The following is a 26854-nucleotide window of genomic DNA, read 5'->3' on the forward strand; positions in this document are numbered from 1 at the left end:
AACGGAAGTGTGGGGCAATCGTTCGATTTGTTGCATTTGCTAAAGGCTGTTTCACTGATTACTGAAATGGGACTGCCAGAGTCAAGTACTGCCGTAAATTTTACGTCATTTACTGTAATGTGAATCACAGGATATGCAATGTTGTTATGTTTTACGTCGTGTTCTTGGAGTAAGATGTCCCTAATGTCTTCCATTTTTACGTAATTAATAGCTACGGCAGCTGCGTCGTCAGTTTCATAAGTACGTTTTGTGGCAGCCAGCGGTGTGAGTCATTGCCTATGGTCTCTTTGTTGGCGCGCGTCGTTATTGGGATTTGGAGACCTAACTTCTACAAATTCACCGTGACGAGAAGGCCCTGCTCTGTTTGAATCCCGCCAGTTCTGATGCAACTCAGGTCTGTCGTTACGATCACATCGTCTGTCGTCATGTCGGTAGTTCCTGTAGTTTCTTTCTTGTCGGTTAAGTGGTGGAGAATTTCTCCCTGAATCGTAACTGCGCGCTGGACCGTTGCGTCTAAAGTTATTCTGTCTCCCTTGATAATAATTATTTTGGTTCCCAAATTGTCTGTTTCTCTGATTGTCTCTGTGATAGTCACTACCGCGGAGAGGTGATCTTTCCCTGTAATTATTACTACTCTGCCAACGGTTGTAATACGGGTGTCTGTTTCGGTCACGATTTGTGTTGTGAGAATAGCCTTGTCGCGTCCAGTTATAATTTCTTTCATCGCGGAATTGCGACTGATGTGATCTGTAATTGTTGTGCTCCTGCGTTCCGCGATTGTCAGTGTCACTTTCCAGTTCTTGTAACAGTCCCTGAAAAGCTTCAATGTCGTCTTTGCAACGTCCTGCCAAAATAATATGTCGTAAATGCTCAGGTAATTTGATTAAGCAAATGCGGATGAGTTCTGAGGGGCTGTATGGGTTTGACAGGTACTGATTCTTGTGCAACATGTCTCCAAAATATTTCACAACACTGGAGAATTCAGATTGTTCGAAATGTTTCATCATTATGATGCCATGTTTTACTCGGTCTTGTGTAGCTTGAGACCAATATGCTGAGAGGAAGGCATGGTAAAACTCTCCTTCACTGTGACAATCGTGAATGACCGATCGCATTCTTACAGCTGGTTCATTCTCTAAATAGCCACACATAAATTCTAACCTGTGCTCCAATGACCAGTTGGGAGGAAAACAATGAGAGAATTGATGGAGCCACGATTGTGGATGAATGTCATTGCCGGAATTCTTAAATGTTTTGAATTTACATGTAGTAATGAACAGCTTATAGTCAAAATCATCATGTCGGCGAGTCGCATGTCGGTCATTGTTACGTCGTGTCGGCTGTTCAATCTCAAAATTCGGTGCACACTGCCAATTTCTTTCATAATTTCCGAAATGCGCTGTGTTATTATTTTGTGGTTGTTCCGTATTTCTATGTCCCTCTTCCCGTATTGGGGCGCGAGTGTCCTCTGAAATACGTAATTCTTGTACTACTTGTGCCAACTGATCTTGCACTTCCCGGATTTCTCTTTGTACTGTGTATTGATTTGATTTTGATTTTGTTTGAATTTTCTAATTTGTTCATACTCTTCTGTGTCAGTGAAGGCTACGGGTCTTGTGTCATTCAGATCATCATCTACCTTTGTAGATAAGTTGGTGACCTGATCCGAAAGTTCGGCTACTTTCTCCGATAGTGTACTTATTTCCTCCATGTGTCTTTCTGAACCAATTTTCAGGGTATCTACTGTTTCCTTTAAGTTTTCCTGAGGTCTTGCAAGTTGCGTAACCGAATCGGTAGATGCAACTGAGTCAATTATAGCTTGCAAGGTCTCATGATTTTCATGAACAATAGTTTGCAGTTCTTTTATGGCTGCTTCATGATTCTGTAATACATTTTCATGACGCGAAAAAATAGGTTGGAAATGCTCACAAATTTGTGTTTTTACGTCATTACAGATCTTTTGACATTTCGATTCGATGTTATGTAACTCAGTGGTTAAATCTTCAAGTGTTTGTTCAAGTGTAGTGTCTAACTTTTGAAGATTTTGTTCCATTGTGTCTAACTTTTTGAGATTTTGTTCCACTGTGTCTAACTTTTTTAGATTTTGTTCCACTGTGTCTAACTTTTTGAGATTTTGTTCCATTGTGTCTAACTGTTGCTGTGTTTGTCTCTGGTGTTGTTCCATTGTGTCTAACTTTTCAAGCTTTTGTCCCATTTGTTGCATTAATTGTAATAACAATGCACTGGTGTCTGAAACATGTTCCTCAGTGCTTTTCGGCAGTGAAGTTGCACCGGCAACATTCACATTTTGACAAGCAGAAAATGTTTCTTGACTCATTTGAGAAAACGGTGAGAACCCAAAACCTGAATCTACAGTATTTGCAAAATTGTGTTCTGTCATTTCGGATTCCTGAGGCGAGCTGTTGCCGACCGATCGATCGATAATGCTTCCCTCTTCACTAATTGTTTCACTGTCCACGCCATTGTTTGCCGCCCGCTCCATTTCCCTATGCACAATTACCAAATTACTACTTTGAACATCAGTTAATTCATTACTCTGTGGCGCTAACACACTGCTTTCATTTTCACTGTCATTTGTCAGTTTACTTTGGAGCCTAGTATTACGTTTTTCACACGCCATCATTGTCACAATATTTCACACGACAACACAGAAAAACACAATTTGAAGATCAAGAATAAGAGAACACATTAACATAGCACTGAAAACAATATCTAGTTAATTCCAGCTGCGAAATACTTGGTGCAAATCTACATGCATGCCACAACTGTTTTACTGTACAACAATGAAAGTCTGCAACTACAAAGGAGATTTTCTCTACAATTACGCGCTAGCAATAAACAAAATCTACACTAATTACACAAACTACAACAAAAAATCAGAAGATTCCAGTGAGGTATCCTGGCAGGGTCGCCATATGAAACGTCCCCTTAGAAAAATTTATACAAGACTGTGCTTAAACTGACACACAATATTTTGTTAGCGCAACGCAATCTGACTTTCAAAATTCCCTACAAAAGAATGGCCCTGACTAACATTAAACTATACCTTTCACAATCACTTACCTCACAAAAATCTTCGCTGCTCAAGCTACTGCAATACAGCGAGCGCCACTACTGCCAGCTAAATAAAAGATTCAAACTATGGAAGGCACTAACTACTGATAGGGATAGTTAGCAAATGAAAGATATTAATAGAGAACAAACAATGTATTTACCTTGATATCATCATATATAAATATAGCAGTTCATGAAAAATTTCAAAACTCCGCCATCTCTCTCCTCACATCCACCACTGCTGGCGGCTCACCTCCAACTGCGCAACGCTACGCGCTGTTCACATCCAGCTGCCGCTGCCCAACACTACAATGGCAGACAACAATGCAAACTAGCCACAGACTGCACACAGCACAGCCAGTGATTTTCATATTGAGCGCTACGTAACGTTGCCAATAAGAAAACATAAACAGCCTACTTACATAGAGAAAACATAAACAGCCTACTCACAGCTTAAACAATCTGGTCTGGGACAGTAATGTGAAATCCTAATGTCTGGTTGTGTAAGTATAGAGTGGGTATCAGCTCCAGAATTTGGGAAGTCATAACCATTCCATTTCTAATGGTAACCACATTTTGGCTAGCCCAAGATTAAATGCCCAAACAAAATTACGTTTCAAATCCAACAGGGGAACTCTCTTCCTTGAGTGGTTTCGGGAATGTCTGTACCTAGCCCATCCCTCCCTCCCCCCCTCTCCCCCCCATACAAAAGTGCGGGAGAATCTTAACACATACTATTCCAACAAGATGGTAATCCTCAGTCGCCACTTTCAGTCAAGAGCATATACTCTCGTAAGTTCCTTAAAAGTGGAGTCAGTTCAAATGTTATAGGAACAAAGATTAACCAGATTAACCTATACTCAATTTCAACCCACTGCAAAACCATTATAAACATTATACATAATGTTATTACTTACAAAAGCTTAACTTAATGCACAGTCGAGCAGAAACTAGCAGTCACTGGTCATGATTCAGGTGCTACTTCACCTTCTTTCATAATTACTTGTCCTACAAAAGCATCTTACTCTGATGTGTCATCACAGTGAAGTAACTTTGGAACAATCAGCAGTTTAGGTCTATTTTGCTAAATACTGTAGAATCTCAAAGTTACAGTATCGTGTTTTGCACGAGTTACGTGTTACAAGAACTCACTACTGACTAACAATCCCACTTTCTTAACTACTATCATAAAAGGCTTAAAACACTTCCCTGTAATTTAAAACTAATATAAGTGCACCTCACAGAAACGTAAAAATAGGTTTTATCATTAGGATCTACGGCTGGAAGCGTTTAGTCACACATGTTGCAACTTGTGTTTCTCCAGTACAGTTTTGTAACACGAAGAAACAGCCAGTCTTAGTTACACACTGCAACCAAGATTGACTGTTTCTTCATCGTATGTCGCTGGTTGTTATACCATGCTTGCGACGTGATGGAGCAACGGCTGCCTTGGTGTCCAAAGACTCTTCCGTATCTTCAATGTCAATAATGCCAGCATCCCAGTTCTTCTACTCCCTTTATATTTGTACTCCCTACAAAGCTTGTCTGTTTTTGTTTCTTTATCGTACAGTAGCAACTACTTTTGCTTGGTGTTGGTTTCAGATGAGATTACGTCTCTATTTGTGAATCCTGACCTTTCTTTCTTCACTTTCCTTCTTCATGAGCCTTATTAATGGGGTTGCTTTCCCGGAACGGTCGACAAATAGGTATTTTTCCTGATTTTTTTCAAGTAAAATAAAACTTAATGCTAAATCTGATGATACATTTTTCTCCTTACAATTTTGTCTTTAAGAAATGATTTTTTGTTGCGCATCGGACGCTCCCTGTAACCGCTGAACCCCTTGTAGGCGGAACACTGGGCGTCGGCAAAAATTCCCGAAGCCCTCCTACTGATCATGTAACAAAATAGGTTTGTATATTCTCACTTTCAATATATTTCGTATAATCATATGTAAGACAATTGAAAAAAATAAGTTCTAACAAAATGGTGAAGTTTCGAAACAAATGTCATTTTCCTCGGCCGAAAAACCAAGACAAAAGCGCACACCGAAAACAGACTTTTGAAGATGTCGTGAAACGGCAGAATACGCTGACAGAGAATTCACTTTAGAATAGCTCCATCAAATTTCGATCAAACTCGTGCGTATCGTACGCACGTTATGTTTCCCGCCAATTTGCAAACCACGGTTTCGAGAAAAAATCGTTTGAAATTTTGAGTTACCTTTTTTTTTTTTTTGTAGTTAAGTTAAATATACCTCCAGTCAGCGATTCCTTAACCCTTACAGAACCCTTCCATATCCAAAAAGAGGTCCCCCTCATCTGCTTTGTGGCCAAGATGATCCTGCGGGCTTCTTTGGCAGCTTCTGTCACATGCTGCTCTGCTCAATCGATACTCTATTCGTCCGCTTTGGCGCAGAAGATGTTAACAGGCTGATCCGATCTTAAATTCGAGCATGTTTATAATATTCACAACGCCTGTCAGTTCATCGCTGAAACTATATGTCGCCTGATTTTTTCGCGCTATGACTGGTTTTCCGAGAGAGTTTTTCACGAATTCCGTTGTAACTTGATAAGGGAGTTTCTGCTGAACTTGGGATGGACCTTAGAATTAAGTAGACATCCAAGAGAATACTTCAACCAAAAAATAAATGGATTTTTTGAAATGTTCAGGGAGGACTAACTCCTAAAAAATACTCAGTTGTTCTAAATAACTCAAAACTGAACTGACTATTGCTCACTCCTTCCCAAACATTTTCTCTCGCATATAAGTGGGTGCATTACTGATTAAAGCTCTTGTTAAGCGGCTTTCACGTACTGTATGATATAAGGGCTTTACCCTTGTGAGACGCCATTCGAAGTGCTTTCGAAGCGAGTCCCATTTAAAGCAGCAGTTCTAGGCTCAGTTTCTGCTGTCCTTCCTTAGTCCAATATATCCTTCTAAATTACTTCTCAAAAGCTTTTCAAAAGCTTCCCGATTCTGGAATTCCTTCTCATTAAGGACTCCCCATTTTCCTCAGAGGTGTAAAAGCGCCTTCAAATGTTCGCAAAAAGACTATAGGATATACACGTATGTCTACAACAGGCTTAAAACATGGAAACCTATTGGACAGGTGACTTCTACTTTGCAGGCGAAATTCCTCCCACCATCGGCCACATTGCCAATAGTCATTCTGGATGAGGACAGATCACTTCCTCTTAATTTTCCTCTCTTTTAATATTTCTCAAATTTCCTCTTCAAATCGAAAGTGTGAGTCCTATAAGCTTTCTCTCCAGTATCTTTACTAATAGTCCTATCTGTACAATCAGTATCTCTGTGGATGCCAATCTCTTCCAGCTGTCCAGTAATTTTCTATAACCTACTCTCACTATGTTCTATTCTGTGTACAAAATCTACTGTTGCTGAATGTACTATACCCACTGCCCTAGCCACATGTTGATGAAATCTTTTTTTTTCAGTTCAGTAATGAACTCCATTAGACTTTCAGTAATCAGTTCCTTTAGAGTTTCAAAGTTCTGTCAGTTTTTCCTTAAATCGCTCGCCACAAGTAAGAAATCCTTCCGCATTTTTCAGAGGACACTTACATCAGACGATACTTCGTGCACGAGCTCCATGACTTCAGTTTACAGTATTTTTGCACTGTTGTTAAAGCCCTCTGATCAAAACATGTTATCTGAGAAGCAGCAAGCAAAAAGAATAATTATTGTAGAATATTATACCAGTGCTGTGTGTTGTTTCATTCATAATCTGTTATTTTTAATCAGTTCTGCTTCTAATATTCGTTTTAAATTGTTCAATTTAACATTACATATGTTAATATCTGATTTTAACTGCGTCTTTTCTACTCTTGACCCTGCGATATGATCTCCAGTAGTTTGTCGTATTTACTCATATTAACATTTCATTCCGAAAATCTCTTTGTATTATGGAGGTTACAAGCTTCAAAGGCGTCTGGAAAGTAACTTTTTTCTTTTTTTCTCTTTTTCTTTTTTTTTACTTTGAGGATTTAGTTCTTTATTTACATTGTGAATTCTTTATTTTGTCCACTCTTTACTTTGATTTGATATCTGCAGGCGTAATTATTTCTTTAAATCTGTAGGAATAATTCCTTGATTTAATACAGTATCAGTTTTATCAAATCATCTCTCTGTACTGGCCATGTTCATTGTAACTATAGATATTAACTTTTAAGAAAGAAAGATTTAGGTCTGATGTAGTTCAAAGTCCAAGATATACAGGGTGATTCAAAAGAATACCACAACTTTAGGAATTTAAAACTCTGCAACGACAAAAGGCAGAGCTAAGCACTATCTGTCGGCGAATTAAGGGAGCTATAAAGTTTCATTTAGTTGTACATTTGTTCGCTTGAGGCGCTGTTGACTAGGCGTCAGCGTCAGTTGATGCTAAGATGGCGACCGCTCAAGAGAAAGCTTTTTGTGTTATTGAGTACGGCAGAAGTGAATCGAAGACAGTTGTTCAGCGTGCATTTCGAACGAAGTATGGTTTTAAACCTCCTGATAGGTGGTGTATTAAACGTTGGTATAAACAGTTTACAGAGAATGGGTGTTTGTGCAAAGGGAAAAGGCAGCCCGTGACAGAGCACTTCATCACTGGCCTCCAAGAAGCCCTGATCTTACCCCCTGCGATTTTTTCTTATGGGGGTATGTTAAGGATATGGTGTTTCGGCCACCTCTCCCAGCCACCATTGATGATTTGAAACGAGAAATAACAGCAGCTATCCAAACTGTTACGCCTGATATGCTACAGAGAGTGTGGAACGAGTTGGAGTATCGGGTTGATATTGCTCGAGTGTCTGGAGGGGGCCATATTGAACATCTCTGAACTTGGTTTTGAGTGAAAAAAACCTTTTTAAATACTCTTTGTAATGATGTATAACAGAAGGTTATATTATGTTTCTTTCATTAAATACACATTTTTAAAGTTGTGGTATTTTTTTTGAATCACCCTGTATAATGGTTACAATACGTTTGCTCATAAGTAAATGCAATTTAAAATTTTGTTCTATTTTTGCGTGTTTACTTGGGTTTCATTTACATGAGTACTTTTCGAGTAGGCTGCTGGTCAGGAAGCTGACGTGAACGTTGCTGCCACTGGCCTCTAGTTACATGTTTGGTGTAGAACTGTGTATGTTAAATGTCGCTCTCTATAACATACAATTACTTTAACCATATATGAGGCACTGATTATGTACCTGTCTTCTATTTCACGTAGATCACCTCAAGTTCCACTGCATACGACTCGTGGCATTGCCAGTGTTTTTGTTGTAATAGTGTATACATTTCAAACATACAGATAGCTTTCACTCGTCAACAGTTTACGTCTGATGTAAAATTACAATTAGTTGCGTTTTAATTATGAGCATGGTATGTGGTCCCCTCACTGGTTAGTTAATAATGTGGCTTGACTTTGACACGTTTTGAATGACTGGAAAATTTCTAATCGCTGGCATGTAACGGCTTTTGGTTCTAATGTCATCGAAAGACCTAAGTGCGTATTAGTTACAATGTATTTATTCATAACTATATATTTCATATTTCAATTATTTCCTCGTGATCACTTATGTTTAATACGCAAGAGTACTTTTTGAGATGTGGGCTACTCAGTAAGCTTTTCTGGTTTTTTCATGTGTATACACACACACCCACACACACCCTCACACACACTCATACATATATATATATATATATATATATATATATATATATATATATATATATATATATATATATACTCATGATGTAAACATTCATATGCGAATGGCATCAATCATATATCGTGGACTGCCATGAAACAATCATACACAGGGACACTAAGTAGCCCACAAGGATGCGGTGCCTCATGAAGGATAACAACTCTATCTCTCTCTATATATATAGTTGTCATCCTTCATGAGACACTACATTCTTTCGGGCTACTTTCTCTTCCTGTGTGTGATTGTTTCATGGTAGTACACGATATATGACATTATGCATTCGCATATGAATGTTTGCATCATGAATAGTTTCCGTGTGGCCGTCTTTCATACATTCTACAGGTTGGTCCATTGTTCTTGTGCGGCCCAAATGTCTCACGAAATAAGAGTCAAACCAAAAAAACTACAAAGAACGGAACTTGTCAAGCTTGAAGGGAGAAACCAGATGGCGCTATGGTTGGCCCGCTAGATGGCGGTGTCATAGGTCAAACGGATGTCAACCGCGTTTTTTTAAAAAGGAACCCCCATTTTTTATTACATATTCGTGAAGTACCTAAAGAAATATGAATGTTTTGGTTAGACCCCTTTTTTCGCTTTGTGATAGATGGCAATGTAATAGTCACAAACATATAGCTCACAATTTTAGATGAACAGTTGGTAACATGCAGGTTTCTTAAATTAAATACGGAACGTAGGTACGTTTGAACATTTTATTTCGGTTGTTCCAATGTGATACATGTACCTTTGTGAACTTATCACATCTGAGAACGCACGCTGTTACAGCGTGATTACCTGTAAATACCACATTAATGCAATAAATTCTCAAAATGATGTCCATCAACCTCAATGCATTTGGCAATACGTGTAACGACATTCCTCTCAACAGCGAGTACTTCGCCTTCCGTAATGTTCGCACATGCACTGACAATGCGCTGACGCATGTTGTCAGGCGTTGTCGGTGGATCACGATAGCAAATATCCTTCAACTTTCCCCACAGAAAGAAATCCGGAGACGTCAGATCCGGTGCACGTGCGGACCATGGTATGGTGCTTCGACGACCAATCCAGCTGTCATGAAATATGTGATTCAATACAGCTTCAACCGCACGCGAGCTATGTGCCGGACATCCATCATGTTGGAAGTACATCGCCATTCTGTCATGCAGTGAAACATCTTGTAGTAACATCGGTAGAACATTACGTAGGAAACCAGCATACATTGCACCATTTGGTTTGCCATCGATAAAATGGGGCCAATTATCCTTCCTCCCATAATGTCGCACCATACACTAACCCACCAAAGTCGCTGATGTTCTACTTGTCGCAGCCATCGTGGATTTTCCGTTGCCCAATAGTGCATATTATGCTGGTTTACGTTACCGCTGTTTGTGAATGACGCTTCGTCGCTAAATAGAACGCGTGCAAAAAATCTGTCATCTTCCCGTAATTTCTCTTGTTTCCAGTGGCAGAACTGTACACGACGTTCAAATTCGTCGCCATGCAATCAACCCGCCAATTCCTGGTGCATAGAAATATGGTACGGGTGCAATCGATGTTGATGTAGCATTCTCAACACCGACGTTTTTGAGATTCCCGATTCTCTCGCAATTTGTTTGCTACTGACGTGCGGATTAGCCACGACAGCAGTTAAAACACCTACTTTTCATCATGTGTTGCAGGTCGTGGTTGACGTTCCACATGTGGCTGAACACTTCCTGTTTTCTTAAATAACGTAACTATCCGGCGAACGGTCCGGACATTTGGATGATGTCGTCCAGGATACCGAGCAGCATACATAGCACACGCCCGTTGAGCACTTTGATCACAATAGCCGTACATCAACACGATATTGACCTTTCCTGTAATTGGTAAACGGTCCATTTTAACACAGGTAACGCATCACGAAGCAAATACCGTCCGCACTGGTGAAATGTTACGTGATACCACGTACTTACACATTTGTGACTATTACAAGGCCATCTACCACAAAGCGAAAAAAGTGGTCCAACTAAAACATTCACATTTCTTTACGTATTACGCGAATATGTAATAAAAAATGGGGGTTCCTATTTTTAAAAAGCACAGTTGATATCTATTTGACCTATGGCAGCGCCATCTTGCGGGCCAACCATAGCGCCATCTGGTTTCCCCCTTCAAGCTAGACGAGTTTCGTTCTTTGTAGTTTTTTCGTTTGATGCTTATATTATGAGATATTTGGCCCCGTCACTATCAATGGAACACCTTGTATATATGTGGGTCCTACATTCGGTTTATACCACGTCTTGGACGTTCATTTTATAAATATGACATAGTGTATGCATCTCATCTGTGTACAAATAAGCATTTTATACTTTTACACGACACATAGGTCATGTTCCTTCTTTTTACTTCTTTGTGAGGTATTGTTTCCTTCCATTCATCACCTTTTACAGTTATTTCGTCTTACAGAAAGTTATTTCAGGATTGTGCAGATAATGCATGTCCGACTGTCAAATAAATCGTGAATAGTATTTAAAGAAGTTTTAATACATAGTATACTAGCACAATATATTAAGTGGAAATTCGTGATGGTACATTTTAGGTATGTGACAGTAAATGTATCTGTTCTGTCTGTCAAATGATCGGTGTAAATTCATTTGTAGAGTCTTGCCTTTCTTCTCATTCTGTTTAATCTGTTTCTACGTAACTTGACTGATAAGTTGATAATGCTATCTTTAATGTTTTGTGCATACAGGCCTGAAGATGACGCAATGAATAGTTGAAACTGGTAGCGACAAAATAAAATAAAATCATAAGGACGGCTGTAGGTGTTTTTACTCACTTGTCTCCATAGAATATGTCCACCAGTTACACCACGTTGATGTAATCGCAACCACACATTAACTTGTGGTGTGTCCCTTCCGTGCTCAATCGCTTCTTCTGGAGTCTCTCTTCCCCACATTCTACAGTTATGCCGGTTAACTTCGCCACTGATGTGGAATATAGACTAACCACTGAACAGCACTGCACTGACGTACACACAGTTTTCGTCTATACAATGCAACACTTCAACAGCAAAGTAGCATTGTCTGTGGTGATCGTCAGACTTAATGTGATGCAAAAGTTGGTTAGTCTGTAAGCACATAAACGGAGACGTTTGTGCACAATGTTGTCCAACTAGGAAGTTCTGGTCTTACGTTAAATCAGTAAGTGGCTCGAAACAGCATATCCAGACACTCCGGGATGATGATGGCATTGAAACAGAGGATGACACGCGTAAAGCTGAAATACTAAACACCTTTTTCCAAAGCTGTTTCACAGAGGAAGACCGCACTGCAGTTCCTTCTCTAAATCCTCGCACAAACTAAAAAATGGCTGACATCGAAATAAGTGTCCAAGGAATAGAAAAGCAACTGGAATCACTCAACAAAGTCCACTGGACCTGACGGGATGCCAATTCGATTCTACACAGAGTACGCGAAAGAACTTGCCCCCCTTCTAACAGCCGTGTACCGCAAGTCTCTAGAGGAACGGAGGGTTCCAAATGATTGGAAAAGAGCACAGATAGTCCCAGTCTTCAAGAAGGGTAGTCGAGCAGATGCGCAAAACTATAGACCTATATCTCTGACGTCGATCTGTTGTAGAATATTAGAACATGTTTTTCGCTCGAGTATCATGTCGTTTTTGGAAACCCAGAATCTACTATGTAGGAATCAACATGGATTCCGGAAACAGCGATCGTGTGAGACCCAACTCGCTTTATTTGTTCATGAGACCCAGAAAATATTAGATACAGGCTCCCAGGTAGATGCTATTTTTCTTGACTTCCGGAAGGCGTTCGATACAGTTCCGCACTGTCGCCTGATAAACAAAGTAAGAGCCTACGGAATATTAGACCAGCTGTGTGGCTGGATTGAAGAGTTTTTAGCAAACAGAACACAGCATGTTGTTATCAATGGCGAGACGTCTACAGACGTTAAAGTAACCTCTGGCGTGCCACAGGGGAGTGTTATGGGACCATTGCTTTTCACAATATATATAAATGATCTAGTAGATAGTGTCGGAAGTTCCATGCGGCTTTTCGCGGATGATGCTGTAGTATACAGAGAAGTTGCAGCATTAGAAAATTGTAGCGAAATGCAGGAAGATCTGCAGCTGATAGGCACTTGGTGCAGGGAGTGGCAACTGTCCCTTAACATAGACAAATGTAATGTATTGCGAATACATAGAAACAAGGATCCTTTATTGTATGATTATATGATAGCGGAACAAACACTGGTAGCAGTTACTTCTGTAAAATATCTGGGAGTATGCGTGCGGAACGATTTGAAGTGGAATGATCATATAAAATTAATTGTTGGTAAGGCGGGTACCAGGTTGAGATTCATTGGGAGAGTGCTTAGAAAATGTAGTCCATCAACAAAGGAGGTGGCTTACAAAACACTCGTTCGACCTATACTTGAGTATTGCTCATCAGTGTGGTATCCGTACCAGATCGGTTTGACGGAGGAGATAGAGAAGATCCAAAGAAGAGCGGCGCGTTTCGTCACAGGGTTATTTGGTAACCGTGATAGCGTTACGGAGATGTTTAATAAACTCAAGTGGCAGACTCTGCTAGAGAGGCGCTCTGCATCGCGGTGTAGCTTGCTCGCCAGGTTTCGAGAGGGTGCGTTTCTGGATGAGGTATCGAATATATTGCTTCCCCCTACTTATACCTCCCGAGGAGATCACGAATGTAAAATTAGAGAGATTAGAGCACGCACGGAGGCTTTCAGACAGTCGTTCTTCCCGCGAACCATACGCGACTGGAATAGGAAAGGGAGGTTATAACAGTGGCACGTAAAGTGCTCTCCGCCACACACCGTTGGGTGGCTTGCGGAGTATAAATGTAGATGTAGATGAACTTCGAACCGGGGACGGATAGTCACCTGCCAGCTTGTCTAATGGATTCATGTGGGCTTTTAGCGAATGCTTCGCATATACGTTCCACGAGCTCTTCATTCACATGCGTTTTAGGATGTTTTCCAGCATTTGAAATCAAACTTTCCGTTTCTCAAGGGTTCAGCTCACTGGAGATTTACGTATGGGAGCATCCGAGTTCCATTCTCTTCCTGCATGCTTCTGAGCACGTGTTACGGATTTCAGCTCTACTAACCAAAGCACACTCTGCACCACACATTGTGGCGTCTACTGTTGATTGTTAGAGTACGTCGGTCTGTTGTACAGTAAACGTAAAGGCGCACGCGCGACCCAGTGCTGTTCATGAAATAGTGAGGATCATATCTAGTGGAGGGTCTCTATCGATTGTGTATCTACCCAACAACACAAAATGTCGAGTTCTCTTGTTCCAAGCATTTGTTTGTCTGTACCTGCAATCAGGCATGCCCGGTTCTCTTTGGTATAAAGCAATCTGTTCCTGAGAGTTCTCGGAAAGCACGAACTGGGAACATTGTCTTGAGCTGTGTGAGTGTGTTGTCATGCGGCGCTTCTGTCATTGGTGACACAACTTCTTGCTAATTCTCCCCCTTATATGACAGATCTCGTGCTTACGGAAAGAACAGGAAGCATTACTGATGTGTGCAAAGGCTCTTAGTCTGTGCGTGGCTTTTAAACGTTTTTGTAATTGATTACCCCTGAATCTGAGTAGTGTTGTAATTACTTCACTGGCTCCTTTTGCAATGAGTGACTTATGAACCTAGTCTATTCTTTTCGATATTGTAGCCCGTAACGCCAGTTTCGTGTACAAGGCCTAAAGCTATTTTGAGAAACTATTTTGAAAACTCTCATCCTGTTATATTTCTGAAATGTACCGAAATTCCTTGTGCCTTCTTATACAGGGTTATTACAAATGATTGAAGCGATTTCATAAATTCACTGTAGCTTCATTCACTGACATATGGTCACGACACACTACAGATACGTAGAAAAACTCACAAAGTTTTGTTCGGCTGAAGCCGCACTTCAGGTTTCTGCCGCCAGAGCGCTCGAGAGCGCAGTGAGACAAAATGGCGACAGGAGCCGAGAAAGCGTATGTCGTGCTTGAAATGCACTCACGTCAGTCATAACAGTGCAACGACACTTCAGGACGAAGTTCAACAAAGATCCACCAACTGCTAACTCCATTCGGCGATGGTATCCGCAGTTTAAAGCTTCTGGATGCCTCTGTAAGGGGAAATCAACGGGTCGGCCTGCAGTGAGCGAAGAAACGGTTGAACGCGTGCGGGCAAGTTTCACGCGTAGCCCGCGGAAGTCGACGAATAAAGCAAGCAGGGACTTAACCCCATGCGATTTCTTTCTGTGGGGTTATGTGAAAGATTCAGTGTTTAAACCTCCTCTACCAAGAAACGTGCCAGAACTACGAGCTCGCATCAACGATGCCTTCGAACTCATTGATGGGGACATGCTGCGCTGAGTGTGGGAGGAACTTGATTATCGGCTTGATGTCTGCCGCATCACTAAAAGGGCACATATCGAACATTTGTGAATGCCTAAAAAAACTTTTTGAGTTTTTGTATGTGTGTGCAAAGCATTGTGAAAATATCTCAAATAATAAAGTTATTGTAGAGCTGTGAAATCGCTTCAATCATTTGTAATAACCCTGTATTTTCGATCTCTTGTCACTGTGTTATTTCTTAGAGAGCGTTCGCACGATAATAAAGAGCAAAAATACTTTCTCACTGTTATATTAGGTTATTGCGTTCGTTCTTGTTTTTCATTTTGTTATTCTTGTTGCTATGGGTTTATTTATCGATTGTCATTTATTGTTTTTAGTCCACTGTTGTCGGCTGAGTTAACATAGTCATTTTTTTTTCCATTTGGAGATAGTGACTGGAGCTGTAGACACTAGAAAATGGAGTGCCAAATTAAGAGATCGAAATGTTTCCGACGTATTGTTCTGTTGGAGTTCAGCGGATGGGTGACAGCAGTGGAGGAAGCCAGAAACATTTGCGCCATGTGTGGGGATAAAGCTGTTGGACACAGTATGGCAAGAAAATGGTTTTTTCGTTTTGAGTAGGATCGTTTTGACATTAGTGACTCTCCACGTTCAGGGAGAACTTCGGAGCTTGATGAGAATCGTTTAAACACATTAATCCCTTTAACCCGCGTCAGTGTACTCCAGAACTGGCAAATGTGATCATTCTACCATCGCGTGACATTTGCACGCAGTGGGGAAGGTTCCAAAGTCGGACATATGGGTATCACGTGCACTAAGCCTAAATCACGGAAATCATATGTGTAACTCTGCTAGCTCGTCATCAATTAGCTCGTGAACAACACCGACCATTCCTACACTCCTGGAAATGGAAAAAAGAACACATTGACACCGGTGTGTCAGACCCACCATACTTGCTCCGGGCACTGCGAGAGGGCTGTACAAGCAATGATCACACGCACGGCACAGCGGACACACCAGGAACCGCGGTGTTAGCCGTCGAATGGCGCTAGCTGCGCAGCATTTGTGCACCGCCGCCGTCAGTGTCAGCCAGTTTGCGGTGGCATACGGAGCTCCATCGCAGTCTTTAACACTGGTAGCATGCCGCGACAGCGTGGACGTGAACCGTATGCGCAGTTGATGGACTTTGAGCGAGGGCGTATAGTGGGCATGCGGGAGGCCGGGTGGACGTACCGCCGAATTGCTCAACACGTGGGGCGTGAGGTCTCCACAGTACATCGATGTTGTCGCCAGTGGTCGGCGGAAGGTGCACGTGCCCGTCGACCTGGGACCGGACCGCAGCGACGCACGGATGCACGCCAAGACCGTAGGATCCTACGCAGTGCCGTAGGGGACCGCACCGCCACTTCCCAGCTAATTAGGGACACTGTTGCTCCTGGGGTATCGGCGAGGACCATTCGCAACCGTCTCCATGAAGCTGGGCTACGGTCCCGCACACCGTTAGGCCGTCTTCCGCTCACGCCCCAACATCGTGCAGCCCGCCTCCAGTGGTGTCGCGACAGGCGTGAATGGAGGGACGAATGGAGACGTGTCGTCTTCAGCGATGAGAGTCGCTTCTGCCTTGGTGCCAATGATGGTCGTATGCGTGTTTGGCGCCGTGCAGGTGAGCGCCACAATCAGGACTGCATACGACCGAGGCACACAGGGCCAACACCCGGCATCATGGTGTGGGGAGCGATCTCCTACACTGGCCGTACACCACTGGTAATCGTCGAGGGGACGCTGAATAGTGCACGGTACATCCAAACCGTCATCGAACCCATTGTTCTACCATTCCTAGACCGGCAAGGGAACTAGCTGTTCCAACAGGACAATGCACGTCCGCATGTATTCCGTGCCACCCAACGTGCTCTAGAAGGTGTAAGTCAACTACCCTGGCTAGCAAGATCTCCGGATCTGGCCCCCATTGAGCATGTTTGGGACTGGATGAAGCGTCGTCTCACGCGGTCTGCACGTCCAGCACGAACGCTGGTCCAACTGAGGCGCCAGGTGGAAATGGCATGGCAAGCCGTTCCACAGGACTACATCCAGCATCTCTACGATCGTCTCCATGGGAGAATAGCAGCCTGCATTGCTGCGAAAGGTGGATATACACTGTACTAGTGCCGACATTGTGCATGCTCTGTTGCCTGTATCTATGTGCCTGTGGTTCTGTCAGTGTGATCATGTGATGTATCTGACCCCAGGAATGTGTCAATAAAGTTTCCCCTTCCTGGGACAATGAATTCACGGTGTTCTTATTTCAATTTCCAGGAGTGTATGTTGTATTGCTACTGGTGACGAGAAGTGGGGGCTTTATGCTACCACAGGGAAAAGAAAGGAACTGATTGAGCCCAAATACAGCAGCAACTCCCCCCACAGAGACATGCGTGCATCCACAAAAGATGTTATGCATCTGGTGGAATAGCGACGCTGTGGTATACTATGAACTGCTTTCCTGGGGCGTACCAGTCGATGTTGACATTTATTGTCGCCATCTGAGACGTCTTGCAGATCCAGTTCAAGAACAACGACCAGGAAGACTGCGTGAACTGATGCTACTGCCCAATAACGCCCCCCACATTCTGCTAGACACAAGAAACGATATACAGGGGTTGGGTTGGTAAGTCATTCCGCACCCACCATATTTATCTGACCTTGCGCCCTCAGATTTTCACCTTTTCTGCTCTATATCCAACAACTTTCAACTAACTTCGTTTCCGAATGAAAATGTTCTCAGAAAATAGCTCGTCAAGTTCTTCACATCAAAACCACGTGATTTCTCTAGTCGAGAAATAGAGAAGTTACTCCATTGTTGGCAAACTATTGCAAGTAGTGAAGAGGAAAATATTACTGGTGACAACAATCTCTACTGGTGTGTTTAAACTTACGGAAAACGCTACCAATTTATGCGCCAATCCAGCAGTAGGATTGCATTTGGTTCTCAGGCGTGTGTGCGATCAATTCATTTTTGTATCTTTTGTGTGTTTTTCAATCGTTCTTATTCTATGGGTTGCCACAGTGTAATTTTATTATGTTACTTGCTTTTTATATCCTTCTTGTGGCCTATTACTTGGCTTAGGATTTTGATTAATTGTAATGGTTCTTCTAGTTGCCTTGACTGAGAGGATATTAGTGTCTTACACAATATCTTTTGTTATTTAGGCACTTGTTCTTGAATTTCAAAGAATTACACTTATACGCTATTTTAAAGACTGAATATAAAATGGAACCTCTGTTATCTCGTTAAATAAAGGATTTAAAATTAGAGCCACTTACCGCTCAACCCAGCTCAACCATTTCCTGTTCAGTCACAGTATCGCTGTAGACAGAAGGGTTAACTGTGATCTTCCTGGTCGGCCGAAGTGGCCGAGCGGTTAAAGGCGCTACAGCCTGGAACCGCACGACCGCTACGTCGCAGGTTCGAATCCTGCCTCGGGCATGGATGTGTGTGATGTCCTTAGGTTAGTTAGGTTTACGTAGTTCTAAGTTCTAGGGGACTTATGACCACAGCAGTTGAGTCCCATAGTGCTCAGAGCCATTTGAACCATTTTTTTGTGATCTTCCTCTTTTTCCGTTCTGGGTGCTACGTTACTGTTGCGACGTTTCATTTAGTTTTTGTGAGCTCTCATGTGTTGAAAGAGTAAGTTTTGTGGCGCTGCTTCTTGTTTTCGCCCTGTTTTACATTACTAATATCGAATTATGCTGTGGTCGTACATGAAAACGATAATCACAAGAACGTACGTAGTAGCATTACCTGTCATAGTTTTCCAAAAGATTAAGAAATATGTTTCTGGTGGATTAACACCGTAGAAGAAGTAATAGCATTAACGTTCAACATGATACTATCAGCAGGATACATTTTAAAACGAACGATTCGTTAGGAGAGCTCCAGCCCGTATTACTGGAGTTTACACAAGAGAGGATCTTAATGCTGATTGCAGTGCGTACATGGCTACTCCACAGTTCACGCTGAAGAGCCTACAAAGGGTTCTTGGAACCAACTTCTGACTATTTCTCCGCAGTTCCCTTCTGTAACAGCTTGTCGGGAAAAATGAGCACTTACATCTTTCTGTATGGGCTATGACTTATCTTACTTCATTGCTATGATTACTTCCACCTATGCAGATCGGTGACAGTAAACTATTTTCACATTCAGAGCAGAACCGAGCTAAATGGCGCAATGGTTACCACACTGGACTCGGATTCAGGAGGACAACCGTTCAAACCCGCCTCCGACCATCCTGATTTAGGTTTTCCGTGATTTCCCCAAATCGCTTCAGACAAACGTCGGGATGATGCCTTTGAAAGGGCACGGATGACTTCCTTCCCCGTCCTTCCCCAAACCGATGGGACCGATGACCTCGCTGTTTGGTCCCCTCACCCCAAACCAACCAACGAAACACAAACAATCGATTTTTTTTGATTTTTTTTTTTTTTTTTTTTTTGTACGACACAGGGTTTGGAGCAATTTTCTCTTAATATAACATGTATAACTTTCGAATATTAAGTTCGTCTGGTAAATCATGAATACTACAATGTAATATGAGGCCTCTCAGTAACTGTACACGTTGATGCACTTTAGATATGGTTTCTCCTTTAATTTTGTTTCGTCTACTGTTTTCCTGTGGTGTCCATATGCTTTCCCCTGCAACAGCCAATGCATTTTTAAGAGTAATATGACTGTTGGTGATGCCACGCAATCCCCAGAATACAACTGACGTTCCGTATTTGCCCACCTCCATTAATAAGTACCTTACAGATATATCAAAAACCGTGACTTGCAGCTTCATCTGAACTTTTTATCTTCTTCGTATCCCAGGATTTACACTGAGGAGGCCAGTAAGGAGAATTTTGTGTATCATAGGAACCATGGACCTTGCCGTTGGTGGGGAGGCTTGCGTGCCTAAGCGATACAGATGGCCGCACCGTAGGTGCAACCGCAACGGAGGGGTATCTGTTGAGAGGCCAGACAAACGTGTGGTTCCTGAAGAGGGGCAGCAGCTTATTCAGTAGTCGCAGGGGCAACAGTCTGGGTGATTGACTGATCTGGCCTTGCAACACTAACCAAAACGGCCTTGCTGAGCTGGTACTGCGAACGGCTGAAAGCAAGCGGAAACTACAGCCGTAATTTTTCCCGACGGCATGCAGCTTTACTGTATTGTTAAATGATGATGGCGTCCTCTTGGGTAAAATATTTCGGAGGTAAAATAGTCCCCCATTCGGATCTCCGGGCGGGGACTACTCAAGAGGACGTCGTTATCATGAGTAAGAAAACTGGCGTTCTACGGATCGGAGCGAGGAATGTCAGATCCCTTAATCGGGCAGGTAGGTTAGAAAATTTAAAAAGGGAAATGGATAGGTTGATGTTAGATATAGTGGGAATTAGTGAAGTTCGGTGGCAGGAGGAACAAGACTTTTGGTCAGGTGAATACAGGGTTATAAATACAAAATCAAATAGGGGTAATGCAGGAGTAGGTTTAATAATGAATAAAAAATAGGAGTGCGGGTAAGCTACTACCATCAGCATAGTGAACGCATTATTGTGGCCAAGATAGACACGAAGCCAATGCCTACTACAGTAGAACAAGTTTATATGCCAACTACCTCTGCAGATGATGAAGAAATTGATTAAATGTATGATGAGATAAAAGAAATTATTCAGGCAGTGAAGGGAGACGAAAATTTAATAGTCATGGGTCACTGGAATTCGAGACTAGGAAAAGGGAGTGGGTGAATATGGATTGGGGGAGAGAAATGAAAGAGGAAGCCGTCTGGTAGAATTTTGCACAGAGCATAACTTAATCATAGCTAACACTTGGTTCAAGAATCATAAAAGAAGGTTGTATACATGGAAAAATCCTGGAGATACTAGAAGGTATCACATAGATTATATGATGGTAAGACAGAGATTTAGGAACCAGGTTTTAAATTGTAAGACATTTCCAGGGGCAGATGTGGACTCTGACCACAATCTATTTGTTATGAACTGTAGATTAAAACTGAAGAAACCGCAAAAAGGTGGAAATTTAAGGAGATGGGACCTGGATAAACTGACTAAACCAGAGGTTGTACAGAGTTTCAGGGAGAGCATAAGGGAACAATTGACAGGAATGGGGAAAAGAAATACAGTAGAAGCAGAGTGGGTAGCTTCGAGGGATGAAATAGTGAAGGCAGCAGAGGATCAAGTAGGTAAAAAGACGAGGGCTAGTAGAAATCCTTGGGTAACGGAAGAAATATTGAATTTAATTGATGAAAGGAGGAAATATAAAAACGCAGTAAATGAAGCAGGCAAAAGGGAATACAAACGTCTCAAAAATGAGATCGGCAGGAAATGCAAAATGGCTAAGCAGGGATGGCTAGAGGACAAATGTAAGTATGTAGAGACTTATCTCACTAGGGGTAAGATAGATATTGCCTACAGGAAAATTAAAGAGACTTTTGGAGAAAAGAGAGCCACTTGTACGAATATCAAGAGCTCAGATGGAAACCCAGTTCTTAGCAAAGAAGGGAAAGCAGAAAGGTGGAAGGAGTATATAGAGGGTCTATACAAGGGCGATGTACTTGAGGACAATATCATTGAAATGGAAGAGGATGTAGATGAAGATGAAATGGGAGATTCGATACTGCGTGAAGAGTTTGACAAAGCACTGAAAGACCAGAGTCGAAACAAGGCCCCGGGAGTAGACAACATTCCATTGGAACTACTGACATCCTTGGGAGACCCAGTCCTGACAAAACTCTACCATCTGGTGAGCAAGATGTATGAGACAGGCGAAATACCCTCAGACTTCAAGAAGAATATAATAATTCCAATCCCAAAGAAAGCAGGTGTTGACAGATGTGAAAATTACTGAACTATCAGTTTAATAAGTCACAGCTGTAAAATATTAACGTGAATTCTTTACAGACGAATGGAAAAACTGGTAGAAGTCGAACTCGGCGAAGATCAGTTTGGATTCCGCAGAAATGTTGGAACACGTGAGGCAGTACTGACCCTACGACTTATCTTAGAAAATAGAATAAGGAAAGGCAAACCTACATTTCTAGCATTTGTAGACTGAGAGAAAGCTTTTGACAATGTTGACTGGAATACTCTCTTTCAAATTCTAAAGGTGGCAGGGGTAAAATGCAGGGAGCGAAAGGCTATTTACAATTTGTACAGAAACCAGATGGCAGTTATAAGAGTCGAGGGGCATGAAAGGGAAGCAGCGGTTGGGAAGGTAGTGAGACAGGGTTGTAGCCTGTCCCCAATGTTATTCAATCTGTATATTGAGCAAGCAGTAAAGGAAACAAAAGAAAAATTCGGAGTAGGTATTAAAGTCCATGGAGAAGAAATAAAAACGTTGAGGTTCGCCGATGGCATTGTAATTCTGTCAGAGACAGCAAAGGAGTTGGATGAGCAGTTGAACGGAATGGACAGTGTCTTGAAAGGAGGATATAAGATGAACATCAACAAAAGCAAAACGAGGATATTGGAATGTAGCCGAATGAAGTCGGGTGATGCTGAGGGAATTAGATTAGGAAATGAGACACTTAAAGTAGTAAAGGAGTTTTGCTATTTGGGGAGTAAAATAACTGATGATGGTCGAAGTAGAGAGAATATAAAATGTAGACTGGCAATGGCAAGGAAAGCGTTTCTGAAGAAGAGAAATTTGTTAACATCGAGTATATATTGAAGTGTCAGGAAGTCGTTTCTGAAAGCATTTGTATGGAGTGTAGCCATGTATGGATGTGAAATATGGACGATAAATAGTTTGGGCAAGAAGAGAATAGAAGCTTTTGAAATGTGGTGCTACAGAAGAATGCTGAAGATTAGATGGATAGATCACATAACTAATGAGGAGGTACTGAATAGGATTGGGGAGAAGAGGAGTTTGTGGCACAACTTGACAAGAAGAAGGGGCCGGTTGGTAGAACATGTTCTGAGGCATCAAGGGATCACATATTTAGCATTGGAGAGCAGCGTGGGGGGGGGTAAAAATCGTAGAGGGAGACCAAGAGATGAATACACTAAGCAGATTCAGAAGGATGTAGGTTGCAGTAAGTACTGGGAGATGAAGAAGCTTGCACAGGACAGAGTAACATGGAGAGCTGCATCAAACCAGTCTCAGGACTGAAGACAACAACAACAACAGGAAGCCATATGACTGAATTACTTTATTAATTTATCCCTTTCTATAAATGGAACATTCTGGAAACACCTCAATCGTGAACACTTACAATCGTCACCTGTAACGTGGCTCATGGCCATTAATCTTAAGAATTACAAACACGTCCCCAAACGGTTCTTTTCGTTGTACTTATATTCTGGACAGAACTGGAATGTTCATCTTCATTCTCGGACATTTCTTATGGCTTCATTTCATTTTATGTAGGTCTTTGTTTTATTAACAATCAATGCAAAGTCCGAATTTCGTTTACAGTTAGTGACCGTCAAGTACCATGAAAACTGCCTACTGCTGACTTTTATTGAAGTGCTAATTGACGGAACACGATTTCAAAAATGACTGTATCTTTTTTTGCTCTCAGTCGTCACACACTGACAGACATTTCAGAGGTAAGATTCAAAGCGAGAAAATGTGTAAACTACAATGGAATCGACGTACTGACAGTCTAATAAAACAAGAACGCAGTTCTGCATGGAGATACACCTCCAAGCAGTTCTGTTCCTTCGACATTTCGAGAATTTTTCGCTTTGTCGACATCAATAAATCGTGGTAGCATACCTTCCTTAAAGAATGACATTTTCACTCTGCAGCGGAGTGTGCGCTGTTATGAATCTTCCCGGCAGAATAAAACTGTGTCCCGGACCGAGACTCGAACTCGGGACCTTTTCCTTTCACGTGCAAGTGCTTCACCAACTGAGCTATGCAAGCACGACTCACGCCCGGTACTCACAGCTTTACTTCTGCCAGTACCTCCTACCTTCCAAACTTTACAGAAGCTCTCCTGCGAAACTTGCAGAACTAGCACTCCTCCGCCATATCCCTTCTTCCAGATGGCGGAGACATGACTTTGCCACAGCCTAGGGGATCTTTACAGAATGAAATTTTCACTCTGCAACGGAGAGTGCACTGATATGAAACTTCCTAGTATATTGAAACTGTGTACCGGACCGAGACTCGAACTGAGGACCTTTGCCTTTCGCGGTCAAGTTCTCTACCAACGGAGATCTCGCTTCATTTAGTTATCGAAACAAATACGGTAAAATCTGTACGCCGGTGGTGTATGTAACATATACCGTGTATATACGAGGGCTATCCACAAAGTACATTACGTTTTGGAATTAAAAATAAATAAAGTATTGGAATTTTTTTTTAATTATATACAGATGAAAGCCACACTTACATACTACTTTTCTACATAGTTGCCATTTAAATTAAGGCACTTATCGTAGCGATGGACGAGCTTGGAAATTCCTTCGTCGTAAAATTCGGCCGCCTGCGCCTTCAACCATGTGGTTACCTCTTCTTGAAGCTGTGCGTCGTCATCAAAACGCTGCATAGCCAAGCACTTCTTCATTGCTGGGAATAAGTGGAAGTCGCTTGGTGCCAGGTCGGGACTGTACGGCGGATGAGGAAACAACTCCCACTTAAGAGATTCGAGAACTTCACGAGTGGCATTTGCCGTGTGGTCCCGGGCGTTGTCGTGAATCAGCAAGATCTTTGAGCCCTACTTTCCCCTGAGCTTGTTTTGTATTGCCCTTCTGAGGTTGCGCAGAGTTTGGCAATACCTTTGAGAGTTTATTGTAGTGCCTCTGTCCAGGAAATCCACAAAAATCACACCTTTTCTGTCCCAAAAGAGGTAACCACGTGGTTGAAGGCGCAGGTGGCCGAATTTTACGACGAAGGAATTTCCAAGCTCGTCCATCGCTACGACAAGTGCCTTAAATTAAATGGTAACTATGTAGAAAAGTAGTATTTAAGTGTGGCTTTCATCTGTATATAATAAAAAATTTTCCCAATACTTTATTTATTTTTAATTCCGAAACGTAATGTACTTTGTGGATAGCCCTCGTATTTGGTCACCTAATTTGGTCTCCGCAATGGAATTCTCACACCTGCAAATGATTAATGACCCTGCTATTGACAGACTGCTCCTAAGGATTTCCATAAAACGAAGTATGGTGTTGTGGTTTTTCTTCTCTTCAATTTTGCTGTGTCGGCCGAACAAGACACAACCAGGGCAAAAGCACCACAGGCGCAAACATGCGATCTGGTGCCGTAGAGACTCGCCAGTTGCGCGAGTTCCAACACTGCCACGGGCAGGGCTGAGGATGAAGATATCAACTTCGCCTCTTCAAAATGCCGGCCGAGTGCTATCCGCCAATGACCGGACGGCAACGAAGAGAAGCCTTCTCGGAACATGGAAGAGCAGCTCTCGCCCACTTGGTTATAGATCATCGTCGAGGGCTGATTTAGATATTGAACGTCGTTTAGTGAAGTCTTAGAACTGAACAGACAGATGTTATAAATTGCATTTGTTATACTGTGAAGTTTACCTACGTTTATTAGCACTTAGCCATTGTGGGCCTTTTTGTGCTATATTACATGCAGTGTTGCAGATTTCATTATTCCACAAGTCAAAAAGAATTGTAACCTTTTTAACTCATTTGTGTGAATTTGTTACTAATTTGTTGGAGTGTTGCAGAGCCTTCGTTCTCCTATCCTGTTACCTGACCCCGGGGCATAGCTGTGCTATAGTGGCAGTGAGAAATTGTCTTAACGGTGTACTGCAGCAGAAGCCGTTTCACGAACTCACAAACTCTGCCTACTGTAACAACAGTGGCAACTAGACCTCCACAGCAGTAGCGACGAGGCCTTTACTAAACTGGCGACGAGGCTTAATAAAAAGAAATTTAGCACGTCAAACTAATCATCCCTATTGGGATGTTACTCGAATGAATCGACTTCATATCATAAATCATTTGTTCTAAAAAAGACATTTAGAGTTCGAAAAATTGTATTAACATGAAGTACACCCTGCCGGTTACTGCTCTGCATGTAATTTCGAGATTGAAAGAACATGTGTTTGACTTTCTTTAGATTGTGCCCTTCGTTACTAAACGGACATGAAGTTGGCTGATTAGCGGTGAGGAACTGGAGAGTTGCACCCAGACTGTCACTTTAAATATCAGGAGGAACTCAGCACATTTACAATGAGACTTTCCTTATACGCCAAACTGGAGTCCGTTTTCACCTATTGAAGTACGAAAAGCAGCTGGTCTGCACCGATGATCTGATAGTGGGAGCGATAGCCGCTATGCAGATGATGTCTGTGGCGCTACTGCACAGTGGTCGCAATATGCCGTTCGCAAACTCCTAGAGCTGAAATTACCTAATTACAAGATAGAATATGGGCCAAGATTTCTGCTTACTCACTAGCCAGGAAAAGAAATTCGACTCACGTATTCTTCCTAACCAAGAATTTCACTGTGCCTTAGACTTCACAGAAAGATAAAGGATCGTCACTCTAATAAACAGAATAACAATTCTGTTCACAGAGGAACGACTTCATGCGCACTTTTTCTTGCAAGCAACACTTCTTATAATCTAACCGTTAGGTCCTCCACTGTGGCTTTCTTTCTTTCTTTCTTGCGCTGCATTGTGCGCAGGGTTAAATACGGATTTGGCATGGTTATTTTTTTAAGGGG

This window comes from Schistocerca piceifrons, chromosome 6 (assembly GCF_021461385.2).
Source record: "Schistocerca piceifrons isolate TAMUIC-IGC-003096 chromosome 6, iqSchPice1.1, whole genome shotgun sequence".
In the NCBI taxonomy this organism is placed as follows: domain Eukaryota; kingdom Metazoa; phylum Arthropoda; class Insecta; order Orthoptera; family Acrididae; genus Schistocerca; species Schistocerca piceifrons.